Source organism: Schistocerca piceifrons, unplaced genomic scaffold, assembly GCF_021461385.2.
Source record: "Schistocerca piceifrons isolate TAMUIC-IGC-003096 unplaced genomic scaffold, iqSchPice1.1 HiC_scaffold_961, whole genome shotgun sequence".
NCBI lineage: Eukaryota > Metazoa > Arthropoda > Insecta > Orthoptera > Acrididae > Schistocerca > Schistocerca piceifrons.
The window spans coordinates 460,001-472,500 of record NW_025729236.1 but is presented as its reverse complement, the minus strand read 5'-3'; positions in this window follow the sequence as shown (position 1 = coordinate 472,500).

Here is a 12,500-nt window from a genome sequence, read left to right as displayed (position 1 = left end):
GCTGTTGGCTCGGGATGCTCTCGGGCGGAATAATCGCTCCCGTCAGCGGCGCTTCAGCTTTGGACAATTTCACGACCCGTCTTGAAACACGGACCAAGGAGTCTAACATGTGCGCGAGTCATTGGGCTGTACGAAACCTAAAGGCGTAATGAAAGTGAAGGTCTCGCCTTGCGCGGGCCGAGGGAGGATGGGGCTTCCCCGCCCTTCACGGGGCGGCGGCCTCCGCACTCCCGGGGCGTCTCGTCCTCATTGCGAGGTGAGGCGCACCTAGAGCGTACACGTTGGGACCCGAAAGATGGTGAACTATGCCTGGCCAGGACGAAGTCAGGGGAAACCCTGATGGAGGTCCGTAGCGATTCTGACGTGCAAATCGATCGTCGGAGCTGGGTATAGGGGCGAAAGACTAATCGAACCATCTAGTAGCTGGTTCCCTCCGAAGTTTCCCTCAGGATAGCTGGTGCTCGTACGAGTCTCATCCGGTAAAGCGAATGATTAGAGGCCTTGGGGCCGAAACGACCTCAACCTATTCTCAAACTTTAAATGGGTGAGATCTCCGGCTTGCTTGATATGCTGAAGCCGCGAGCAAACGACTCGGATCGGAGTGCCAAGTGGGCCACTTTTGGTAAGCAGAACTGGCGCTGTGGGATGAACCAAACGCCGAGTTAAGGCGCCCGAATCGACGCTCATGGGAAACCATGAAAGGCGTTGGTTGCTTAAGACAGCAGGACGGTGGCCATGGAAGTCGGAATCCGCTAAGGAGTGTGTAACAACTCACCTGCCGAAGCAACTAGCCCTGAAAATGGATGGCGCTGAAGCGTCGTGCCTATACTCGGCCGTCAGTCTGGCAGTCATGGCCGGTCCTTGCGGCCGGCCGCGAAGCCCTGACGAGTAGGAGGGTCGCGGCGGTGGGCGCAGAAGGGTCTGGGCGTGAGCCTGCCTGGAGCCGCCGTCGGTGCAGATCTTGGTGGTAGTAGCAAATACTCCAGCGAGGCCCTGGAGGGCTGACGCGGAGAAGGGTTTCGTGTGAACAGCCGTTGCACACGAGTCAGTCGATCCTAAGCCCTAGGAGAAATCCGATGTTGATGGGGGCCGTCATAGCATGATGCGCTTTGTGCTGGCCCCCGTTGGGCGAAAGGGAATCCGGTTCCTATTCCGGAACCCGGCAGCGGAACCGATACAAGTCGGGCCCCTCTTTTAGAGATGCTCGTCGGGGTAACCCAAAAGGACCCGGAGACGCCGTCGGGAGATCGGGGAAGAGTTTTCTTTTCTGCATGAGCGTTCGAGTTCCCTGGAATCCTCTAGCAGGGAGATAGGGTTTGGAACGCGAAGAGCACCGCAGTTGCGGCGGTGTCCCGATCTTCCCCTCGGACCTTGAAAATCCGGGAGAGGGCCACGTGGAGGTGTCGCGCCGGTTCGTACCCATATCCGCAGCAGGTCTCCAAGGTGAAGAGCCTCTAGTCGATAGAATAATGTAGGTAAGGGAAGTCGGCAAATTGGATCCGTAACTTCGGGATAAGGATTGGCTCTGAGGATCGGGGCGTGTCGGGCTTGGTCGGGAAGTGGGTCAGCGCTAACGTGCCGGGCCTGGGCGAGGTGAGTGCCGTAGGGGTGCCGGTAAGTGCGGGCGTTTAGCGCGGGCGTGGTCTGCTCTCGCCGTTGGTCGGCCTCGTGCTGGCCGGCGGTGCAGGATGCGCGCGCCTGCGCGGCGTTCGCGCCCCGGTGCTTCAACCTGCGTGCAGGATCCGAGCTCGGTCCCGTGCCTTGGCCTCCCACGGATCTTCCTTGCTGCGAGGCCGCGTCCGCCTTAGCGTGCTCCTCCGGGGGCGCGCGGGTGCGCGGATTCTCTTCGGCCGCCATTCAACGATCAACTCAGAACTGGCACGGACTGGGGGAATCCGACTGTCTAATTAAAACAAAGCATTGCGATGGCCCTAGCGGGTGTTGACGCAATGTGATTTCTGCCCAGTGCTCTGAATGTCAACGTGAAGAAATTCAAGCAAGCGCGGGTAAACGGCGGGAGTAACTATGACTCTCAAATGCCCACCTGATGCGTAATATATGGACCCTCTCGATCCACCCCTTAGCATCCTCGCGATGTCGGGTGGATGATGGTTCGATTAGCCTCTCTGTGGGAAATCCGAGCTCTGGCCTTCAAGTGGCGGGGGTCGTAAGGGGTGCTAAGAAAGGTGTAATTCTTTTTGAAGCTCTCCGACCGACAGAGCAGGGTGTCGTTCGAGGCTTGGGGGTTACCTCCCCCCCTGCCTTTTGTTTCCAGCTGGTGCAAGTAGTAGAAGAAATCAAGGTACCAGGCCTCCCACTGGAGTGCCTGTGCCAGCTGACGAGCTTTCCAGCCAGCCAACCAGCGCGGGTCGAGCGCCGCTCCCCGCTGTCTGCCCTGAATGTCTGCGGTCCTTTTCAACAAAGACCGGGCTCGGCGTTCATCGCCGTCGTGCCCACCCTGCTGCCGCCAACGCGGAAGTGCAAACGGAAAGGAAGAAGGCCAGGTGGTCGCAAGAAGAGTTGCTCCGTCTTGCGCATGCTGAGGCGACTTTGTCCCTCCAAGGCTGCCGGTTCTTTAACCAAGAGCTGGCCAAAGCCTTCCCAGAGCGCACACTTGAATCTATCAAGTGTCAACGCAGGGTGCAGGCCTATAAGAACATGGTGGCCAACTTTGCTGCTGAGCTCTCAAAGAGAGACCAAGACCATCAGGCCTCTGTAGACGGATCTGCTGTGGGTTCCCCCCCACCACAGTCTTCTTCTCTGGGGGAAGTCGCCGATCGGGCTATCTGGTCCCTGTTAGCTGAGTTGCCCTCCTCGGGCCCGCGTTTCCGCTCACTTGATGCAGTTGTGGCCTTGGGCCCCACTGCTAGCCGGAGTACCATCCAAGCCATGCTTGTTCCCGCTCTTGAAGAACTAGGTAGCAGGGAACCACTTGTTTGTCAAGCTCCTGGTAAGGAATTTCAACAGCCGCCGGAGCGGAAGCGGGCGAGAAGGAGGTGGGAATATGCTGTAGTGCAGCGTGCTTTTAAGAAGAACCCAGCGCGCTGCATAAATGGTCTTCTCGATGGCACACTTCTCCATCAGCCACCCACCATCCCGGGGCTGATTGAGTTTTGGAGGGATCTCTTTACTCCCCCTCGTGTTAGGTCTCGGCCTCCACGTGGGGAGGGTCTCTCAGGTAAGTTGTTGCCATTTTGTAAGTCTGTGCCCTTCGAAGTTCTATGGGCGCCCATTACTGCAGACGAGGTAGCTGCAGCTCTTCCCCCTCGCAACTCTGCAGCAGGCCCTGATCGCCTTACACCATCCCAGTTACGTCGCCTTCCTCGTGAGGCTCTTCTTAAATTCCTCAACCTCCTACTCCTCTCACGTTCCCTCCCATCCCGTCTCCTACAAGCTCGTACCACCTTGCTGCCCAAGAAGACCGCCGTAGCATCCCCCGCTGACTTCCGACCTATCACGGTGTGTTCGGTGCTGACCAGGGTCTTTCACAAGGTCCTGGTTGGCCGCCTTATGCGCCACTGTGCCTTGGACGGTCGTCAGCGGGCTTTCATCCCACAGGATGGGATGCTCCATAACACCTTTCTGCTGGATCTGGCGATGACCCAGGCACGGAGCACTGCCAGCTCGCTGTACGTAGCATCGCTGGATGTGTCAAAGGCCTTCGACTCGCTGTCCCATGGTGCCCTAGGTCCTGTGCTGAGGGCCCATGGTCTGCCGGTCGAGTTCATTGACTACATCCTGGGGTGCTATGAGGCGGGCTCGACGGTTATCTGTGGTGCTGGGAAGTCGTCAGATCTAGTGCGGCCTTCGAGGGGTGTGCGGCAAGGTGATCCCTTATCCCCCATCCTTTTCAACATGTCTATAGACATTCTCCTTTCCCGTCTTCCTGAGCATGTTGGTGCCTGTATTCTCGGCCGAAGAATAAATGCTGCTGCGTTTGCGGATGACCTTCTTCTCTTCGCCGAGACGAAGGATGGATTGCAGGAGCTAATCACCATCGCTGCAACGGCCCTAGGTGACCTCGGTCTTGAGATCAACCCAAAGAAGTGCTTCTCTCTCGCCCTGGTTGCATCAGGGCGGGAGAAGAAGATAAAGGTTGATGAGTCTGTTGTCTTTCGGGCAGGTAACAACAACATTCCGGCGCTAGCGATGGGAGATTCCTTTAAATACTTAGGCCTGCAGTTCACCACATGCGGGCGCAGCATTTTCCATCCTCGGCGCGAGGTCGAGAAACAGTTGAACACCATTAGCAGGGCACCCCTTAAGCCTCAGCAAAGACTCTTTTCCCTTTCCTCAGTTATCCTGCCGGGCATTTTTCATGGCCTGGCCCTGGGAAGGACACGTCTAGGGGCCCTCTCGTCCCTCGATGTTTGCGTCCGCAAAGCCATTAGATCCTGGCTCCACCTGCCGGCGGACACCCCTGTTGGGTACTTTCATGCCCCTGTCTCTCATGGGGGCCTGGGGGTCCCGGCAGCCCGCTGGCTGGGTCCTCTTCTCCGGAGGAGGCGCCTTGCTAAGATGGAGAGACTCGGTACGGCAGCTGACGATACCTCCCAGGATTCCCTTAGACGTGAAATCCAACAGTTGGATAACGCCTTACGATGGAATGGCGACGTTATTAAGTCCAGCTACCAACTGGGTCGGTGCTGGGCCGAGCGCCTGCACTCATCAGTCGACGGCGCTGCTCTGCGGAAGTCTGCCCAAACACCAGGGCAGCACTACTGGGTGTCTAACACTCGGCAGTTTGTCGCAGGCCGGGACTATATCTCCTGCCTTCGTGCTCGGATTAATGCCCTGCCCACTCAGGCACGGCTCCTACGAGGGCGGGAGGGTGACACAAGGTGCCGGGGAGGCTGCAACGCCACAGAGACTGCCAACCACGTCATCCAGCAGTGTTGGAGGAGCGACGGGGCCCGCATTGCCAGACATGACGCTATGGCGTCATATCTGGTGCGAGGCCTTCGTCGAAGAGGCTATGAAGTTCTTTTGGAGCCTCACCTGCGGACATCAGAAGGATTGAAGAAGCCTGATGTCGTGGCAGTCCGTGGCGAAGCAGCATATATTATTGACGCCCAGGTGATCGGCGATAGCCTCGACCTCGACCGTTGTCATAGGGAGAAGATCGCCATCTATGATAAGCAGGCCGTCCATGCAAAGGTCCGAGAGCTTTATCCAGCAGTCCGACATATCACCACCACGTCAGCAACCATCAACTGGCGTGGAGTCTGGTCTCCGGCATCTGCAAGAGCGCTCCAGGACGTGGGCGTGACTAGTGGACATCTATCGACCATCAGTACAAGAGTGTTATTGGGCAGTATTATGGCGGCGCGGCGTTTTGACACTATGACTGCCCCTCGCCGCCGCACGATGAACCGCACTGGAGTTGGCTAGGATCAGCTCAACCCTTTCGCTGCTGCCTGGCGCCTCAGGCAAAATACCCGCTTTATTCTTTTGCTGTATATGTGCTAGTGTAATTTTGTTTGTGTAAAACCTTGTAAACCTGCTTGCCAGGTAACACTACCTTGTAATATTCGCAAAAAGTGAATAAAGCCGGCTAATATAGCCAAATGCCTCGTCATCTAATTAGTGACGCGCATGAATGGATTAACGAGATTCCCGCTGTCCCTATCCCGCGTCCTCGTCGCGTGCGGTCGAGCCTCGCGTGCGCTCTCGTTCTTTCGGCGTTTTGGGTGGGAAAAACGTGTGCGAACGAGCTGAAATTTGGCACAGTGCTTCGCGTCGTGACCATACAACGTGTGTAGAATTTTCTTTGCCGTCGCTCTTACCGTTTTTTAGTTGTCGTGACATTTTCGAAATTCGAAATTTCCGTGTTTTTCTGTATATGTATGGAGTTTCTGGTGTTTGTGAAGTGCTTCATCGACGCAGACTACATCGTGCAACGTCGCTGACGCATTACCAGCATCATCCAACAGGTATTTTTATCCGTTTTTCTCCAATTGTCGATGTTTTCCTAATCTCGTGATGTACCTAAATTTCGGGGATTTTTCCACCTGAGTGGGACTGAATGGGCGTAATTAACCGTATTTCAGTTGATAATGCACGGTAAAGTGGTCCACTGTTCCCAGGAACTGCTCTTTTGGTGGTCATGAGCTGCCCTTTGTCTTCCGCGCGTTCCGCGTGTGTTTAGAAATCCGTTCCCATCCGTCCAGTGCAAGGGGTTAGCTAGCATCCAAGCACACGGCTGTATTCTCGGAGTCTTTCTCTATCAGATAGTGCCTAAAAAACTGTCTCTTCCTTTGTTAGTTTCAAAGTTACAGGCAATCGTAGCGAAGAATACGTGGTAACCACGTGGCGACCGGAAGTTGCCGATTTTCACCCAAAAACCGGGCGGAGGAAAAAATCCGAGCCCACCGGTTTGTAAACGTCCTCATGCTCCATCAGACGACGTAGGAAAATTAGGGTGTCTCTTTCAAGATTTAACAATTATATCGGTTTTCCCTACGGCCGCGCACACGCGTTGCCGTCCAGCCGCGCGTGCCGCGCTGTGTCTGGTCACTCGTATTAACAGGGCCAGCGCCTTCTCGAGCAAAAACCGAGCATCAGGGCCGTGTACCCAGCTTAATCCCCTCTCAAATGGAGCAGTTTAAGAAGTATTTTCCCTCCATGGATTAAGACATATCCTCTGTATTCTGTCATAGTCCGCAGTCCTTCACGCGGTTAAGAATTTGTTACCCAATATAGGAATAAGTTGAAAGTAAATGCCATGTGCACTGTCTAGAAGTCCATTTATTACCCTCTCGATCCCCAGCGAGAAAAGGCTAGGTCTTTCTCGCACTTGCCGAACAGCAGCCACTTTTGTCCAGTGTGAGCGATAGTACCCGCATGCCTAATCGCGGGTTCACGTAAATTTGCCCCCTGCCGCTGCCAACTCACCAAAAGTATATGTATAAATATTGTTCTAGTACGTAAGATCCTTCTATCATCACATAATGTCTTCTTCGGTGCCAATGGCTTGTAAAGTTAGTAACTGAAATTAAAATAGTGGAGCAGTGCGTACCACTCGGCTGGGAGGCGTGCGCATCCGATTTTTCCTTCCGCTACCCGCTACTATTTAAGAAACAAATTTTCCCGTAGATGATAGGTTGTTACTTCTGTTTTTGGCTGTGTTAGTTTAGGGTTAAGGCCTGTGGAAGTGATGTCGTGTGTACCGTGCAGCTTGCCGGAATGTGGATACAGTAATCGGCAAAATTCATGCCGTTACCAAAGCTACAAATAACCATTGTGAATATCTTTCTGTAGCCTACTCCCTTCTTAGTTCAAACCAGTGTTTAGTACTTAAAGATGTCTCTTGTGCTGTAGGTTAGGCATTTAGGTTTTAAAAGGAATCTTGTGTGTGCATTTAGGTTTTATAAGGAATCTTGTGCGTGCTGAGTAGCCAGCGTGCGCGTGCATACGAGCAGTGACAGAAAACTGAAAGTTTTCTACCGATACAGTAGCTCTTAAAATTTTATTAGGTAATATATTGATAGTGTAGTCTTCCCCTAGTTCTAATATGATCTTGCTTTCCATCACTTGCTAAATAAGTCTGAGGAACTAAAATGACATAAATTTAAGTCACGAGTGTAGCAAAAAGCAGTGCAAAATGTATTGTTACATCTCGTAATTCTATGATAGATTAGGCCACGTATTTAGCAGATAGCAGATAACCATTGTGAATATCATTCTGTAGCTTACTTCCTTCTCTTTTCAAACCAGTGTTTAGTGTTTAAAGATGTCTCTTGTGCTATAGGTTAGGCATTTAGGTTTTGAAAGGAATCTTGTGTGTGCTGAGTAGCCAGCATACGAGCACTAAACTGCAAGCTTTCTACCGATACAGTAGATCTTAAAATCTTATTAGGTAATATATTGATAGTGTAGTCTTCCCCTAGTTATAATATGATCTTGCTTTCCATCACTTGCTAAATAGTCTGAGAAACTAAATGACATAAATCTAAGTCACGATTGTAGCAAAAAGCAGTGCAAAATTTTTTTTTTTTTTTTTTTTTTTTTTTTTTTTTTTTTTTTTTTTTTCTTCGTTACATCTCGTAATTCTATGATAGATTAGGCAACACATTTAGTAGATAGGATAGTGTGTTGGGCGGTGAGAATCGACTTGTCTATGAGCCATTAACGCCCTATAGCGATATCACGGCCTAAAGGACTGAGTGTACCAGAGTAACTGCCCCAAAATGGGGCTCAGCAAAGAGAGTCTCGGAGCAGCAAATGAACCTGGTGCAAACTCTGTGGTCACCACAGACAAGGAGGACTCAGGAAGATGCTCAGATCTCCAGGAAATGGTGAACATCAGGGAAGAGATGGAAGCCTTCATTTTTAATGACACAAACAAGATAAACAATGGACAAAAAAGATTCATTCTAGGGAAGCTATCTGAATACGAACAGATACTGAAGAAGTATCAGATGGAGATCCTAGAACTCAAAACAGAGCTAAGGTGCGTGAAGACCCTGGAAACAAATGCTTCATCAGAGGTCGAAAGCTATGCCAGCAAGGCAGCTGCCAAACCAGCACCTAAACAACAGCCCATGAAAACGCAACATTCGAAAGTGCTAATGATCAAGCCAGCAGAAGGCTATCAGAAAACTGGAGAGGAAGTCGAAGAAACTGTAAGAAACCTTATTTCAACATCGCTGAAGGATGTTCGCATATCAAGATGCAAGAAGACCAGAGAAAATGGCATTGTCCTCGAAGTCCCTAATGACCAGGACGTTGATAAAATCAGGAAGTGTGGTGCAGTAACACAATCTGGATTAACAGTCTCAGATCCAAAGAAGAGAAACCCAAAGATAATAATCTTTGATGTTCCGAGGAACACAAATGAGGAGGAATTGAAAATGGAACTATACGAGAGAAACCTCGCAAGACTTAACATTCAGAGGGAGGAGGTTATGGAGGGTACCAAGGTACTGTTTAAGACTGGTCCGAGAAACAGGGAAGAGGCAAACCTAGTGCTGGAAGTAACAACAAAGGTGTGGAACAGTCTGTCTAAACAAGGTCGCGTCTACATAAATTGCACCTCTCACAAAGTGCAGGACTATAACAATATAAGCAGATGCTTTAAATGCCAGGGTCATGGACACACAGCAGCAAAGTGTAAAAATGCAGAAACTACCTGCGGCCACTGTGCAGAATCAGGACACACTTTCAAAGAATGCACAAAAAAGAACCAACAGGCCCAATGTGCAAACTGCAAGCGTGCGAAGAAGCCGCATACTCACGCAGTGACTGACAAAACATGCCCAGAATACATCAGGATCAAGACAATACAAAACAGTAGAACTGACTATGGACAGTAACAACAATGGAGTGCCACAACGAGGAAGAAGAATGCAGACAGGAACACAGTACAGAGACATAAAAATATTACAGATAAATGGGCAAAGAGCAAGGATAGTTCCAGACCAACTGGCGCACCGAATCCTTGAGGAAAACATAGATGTGCTATTGATCCAAGAGCCCTACTGTCTCAATAATATCGTAGGTGGATATCCATCAGATTTCCAACTTATGTACAACTCTAAAGATGGTCCACCAAAGGCAGCAATAGCAACCAGATATCAAGTGATAACAGCTATGCAGCTGACAAATTTCAGCAATACCCACATGGCTGTCGCCAGCATTAACGGAGAATTTGGGGAAATGTACATAGCCAGTATATACTGCCAATATGGGGCACCTATAGACGAATTCCTGCAAAAATTAGACACTCTCCTGGATCAGCTAGAAGGGAAACCGGTCATAGTAGGACTGGACTCGAACGCAAACTCACCAGTCTGGTATAGTTCCATGACAGATGAAGCGGGCAGAATGCTTGAAGACTTCATCGCACAAAGAGGACTAATAGTGATGAACGAAATGTCAGACCTCACAACATACTGTGGCCCAAATGGACAAAGCAACATCGATGTGACAATCTGTACTCCCCCAGCAGCCAGAGCTCTGTGCAACTGGATGATTCATGAGGAATGGACATCAAGTGACCACAGGGCTATAACATACAATATCAAAGCACCCCAAAGGAGGAGAGAGACAGAGAAATTGGCGACATATAACACAAACTTAGCAAAGTGGCCCATCTTTGACAAACAGCTTGTCAAGTCCACAGAGAACTGGCCACAGGGGACAAACGGTGTAAATGGAATGGCTACCAGACTGCAGGAAGCTATCTATGAATCCTGCAGCAGATCCATGAGAAAGCGAACTCGTGTGCAGAACCCAGTTCCATGGTGGAGTGCAACTCTTGCTGACTTGAGGCGTGACACCATATCTGCACGACGTACATTACAGCGAGCACGGAGAAGTAACAACCACACTGCTACAGAAGAAGCAAAACAGCACTACAACAGGACGAAAAACAAATATAACAGAGAAATCGTCCAAGCCAAAGAGAAGACCTGGAAAAAGTGGGTATCTGACTGTGATCAGAATGACCCCTGGGCCATAGTGAAGAAAGTAATCCGGCCAAAACGCGGCACAGAAAATGTACTGAGTAACGTAAAAGTCACAGACCAGACTACAACAATAACATGGAAGGAGACCATAAGGTCATTGCTACAGAGCCTGCTTCCTGATGACAATGCAGATGAGGATACTGTCGAGCAGCAGTTGGTGAAGATGGCCAACGAGGATTACGAAAACAGTGACATAGACCCTGAATTCACGCCAGAGGAAATAGGGACTGCTATAAAGGCCTGTAAACCAGGCAAAGCGACAGGCCCAGATGAAATTGATGACAAAATAATAAAGAGGGTCTGGCACACGAGTCCCCATCTCCTGGTGGACCTATATAACAGCTGTCTGCAGGAAAGAAAGGTCCCAGATGAGTGGAAAAAGGGTAATGTGTGCATTCTGCTCAAATCAGAAGAAAAGCCCAGGGATGAGCCAAAGTCATACCGCCCAATATGCCTGCTCCCTATCATAGCGAAGGTCTTAGAACGCCTAGTCGTAAATCGCCTTGACAAGTTGTATGACGAATCAGGGCTCAAGGCCCCAAACCAGTTTGGGTTCCGTAAAGGTGCCTCAACTGAAATGGCCATTAGGCAGCTCCTTAGCAACGTTCAATGTGATGAAAAGTATGTAGTGGTTATCTTTGTAGACATAGCAGGCGCCTTCGACAACCTCTGGTGGCCTAGTGTCATGAGACGCCTAAGAGAAATCCAGTGCCCACGTAACCTCTATGATCTGATGGTGGACTATTTTAAGAACAGAACAGTTGTAGTTAATAACAGGGCCGGATGTGTAGAGAAAACAGTCACCAAGGGATGCCCACAAGGCTCCATTTGTGGCCCATTCCTATGGAACCTTGTCTTCGACGAGATAGTAAACGAGAAGGAGGGTGATCAATGGACAAAAGTGGCATACGCTGATGACCTAGCCATTATCGTTAGGGGACAGAGCCGTAAACAAGTAGAAGACCGAGCAATGCGAGCCCTAAAGGAGGTAAGCGAATGGACCAAAAAGAACAAGCTAGGGATATCCAAACACAAAACAGTAGCCATGACCATCAAAGGCAGTTTTGACAGGAATAGACCGCCAATAATCCCATTCGAGGGGGGTAACATAAAATTCGTCTCAGAGGCCACATACCTGGGTGTAACCCTTGATGAAAGACTCCTTTTCACACCACATGTGAAAAACATCCAGAGAAAGCTAGGTGCCATCTCAGGCTTGCTATTGAGGGTTACTAGAACAGAGTGGGGCCTGCAAAAGAAGTCCCTAAAACTGATGTACCAGGGCTTATGCCTCTCTGTCTGTAGATACGGTGCAGCAGCATGGGCACATCGCACAAAGCACAGGTATGTAAAAAGGATACTGGACGCAATACAAAGGCCATTTCTATTGCAGATGACCAAAGCTTGCAGGACTGTGTCAACTGATGCCCTACAGGTGTTAACGGGAAGCTTGCCACTGGACCTAGAGGTAGTGAAGGCAGCCTTGCTATACTACGCAAGACATGAGGTGGTTGGCCTGGTTGCCGGGTTCCAAGCTCCAAGAAATATTGCTGGGCAAAATCCTAGATGTAGTACTAAAAAAAGAATAGAGTTTATGTTGCAGGAGGAGTGGCAGAACAGATGGAACCAGGGACTGACTGGAAGGGAAACATACAACTGGGTACCAGATGTGGGAATGTGGCAGAAAGGCTGGCGGAGGGCTATAATCCCACCATACTCCCTAACCTGCCTACTGACAGACCATGGGCTGAAAAAGAAGATCTGCGACCTGGGTATAGAGGAAAGCACCAGATGTACATGTGGTGAAGAAGAAGACACAAACCACATACTTTACACCTGCACACAATATGCAGAGCCCAGAGGTAAGCTCATTGAGGCAGTGGGTCCTGAATCCTTCAGGAGTAAACAAACACTGCTCCAAACTAAAGAGAGCTACTCAGCAATCAAATTATTTGCTGAGGAAGCTTTTGACATCAGAGAAGTTACCATGATCCTCAGTGACCTGGCTTAAAATATCTAGGTTCTCTGGAT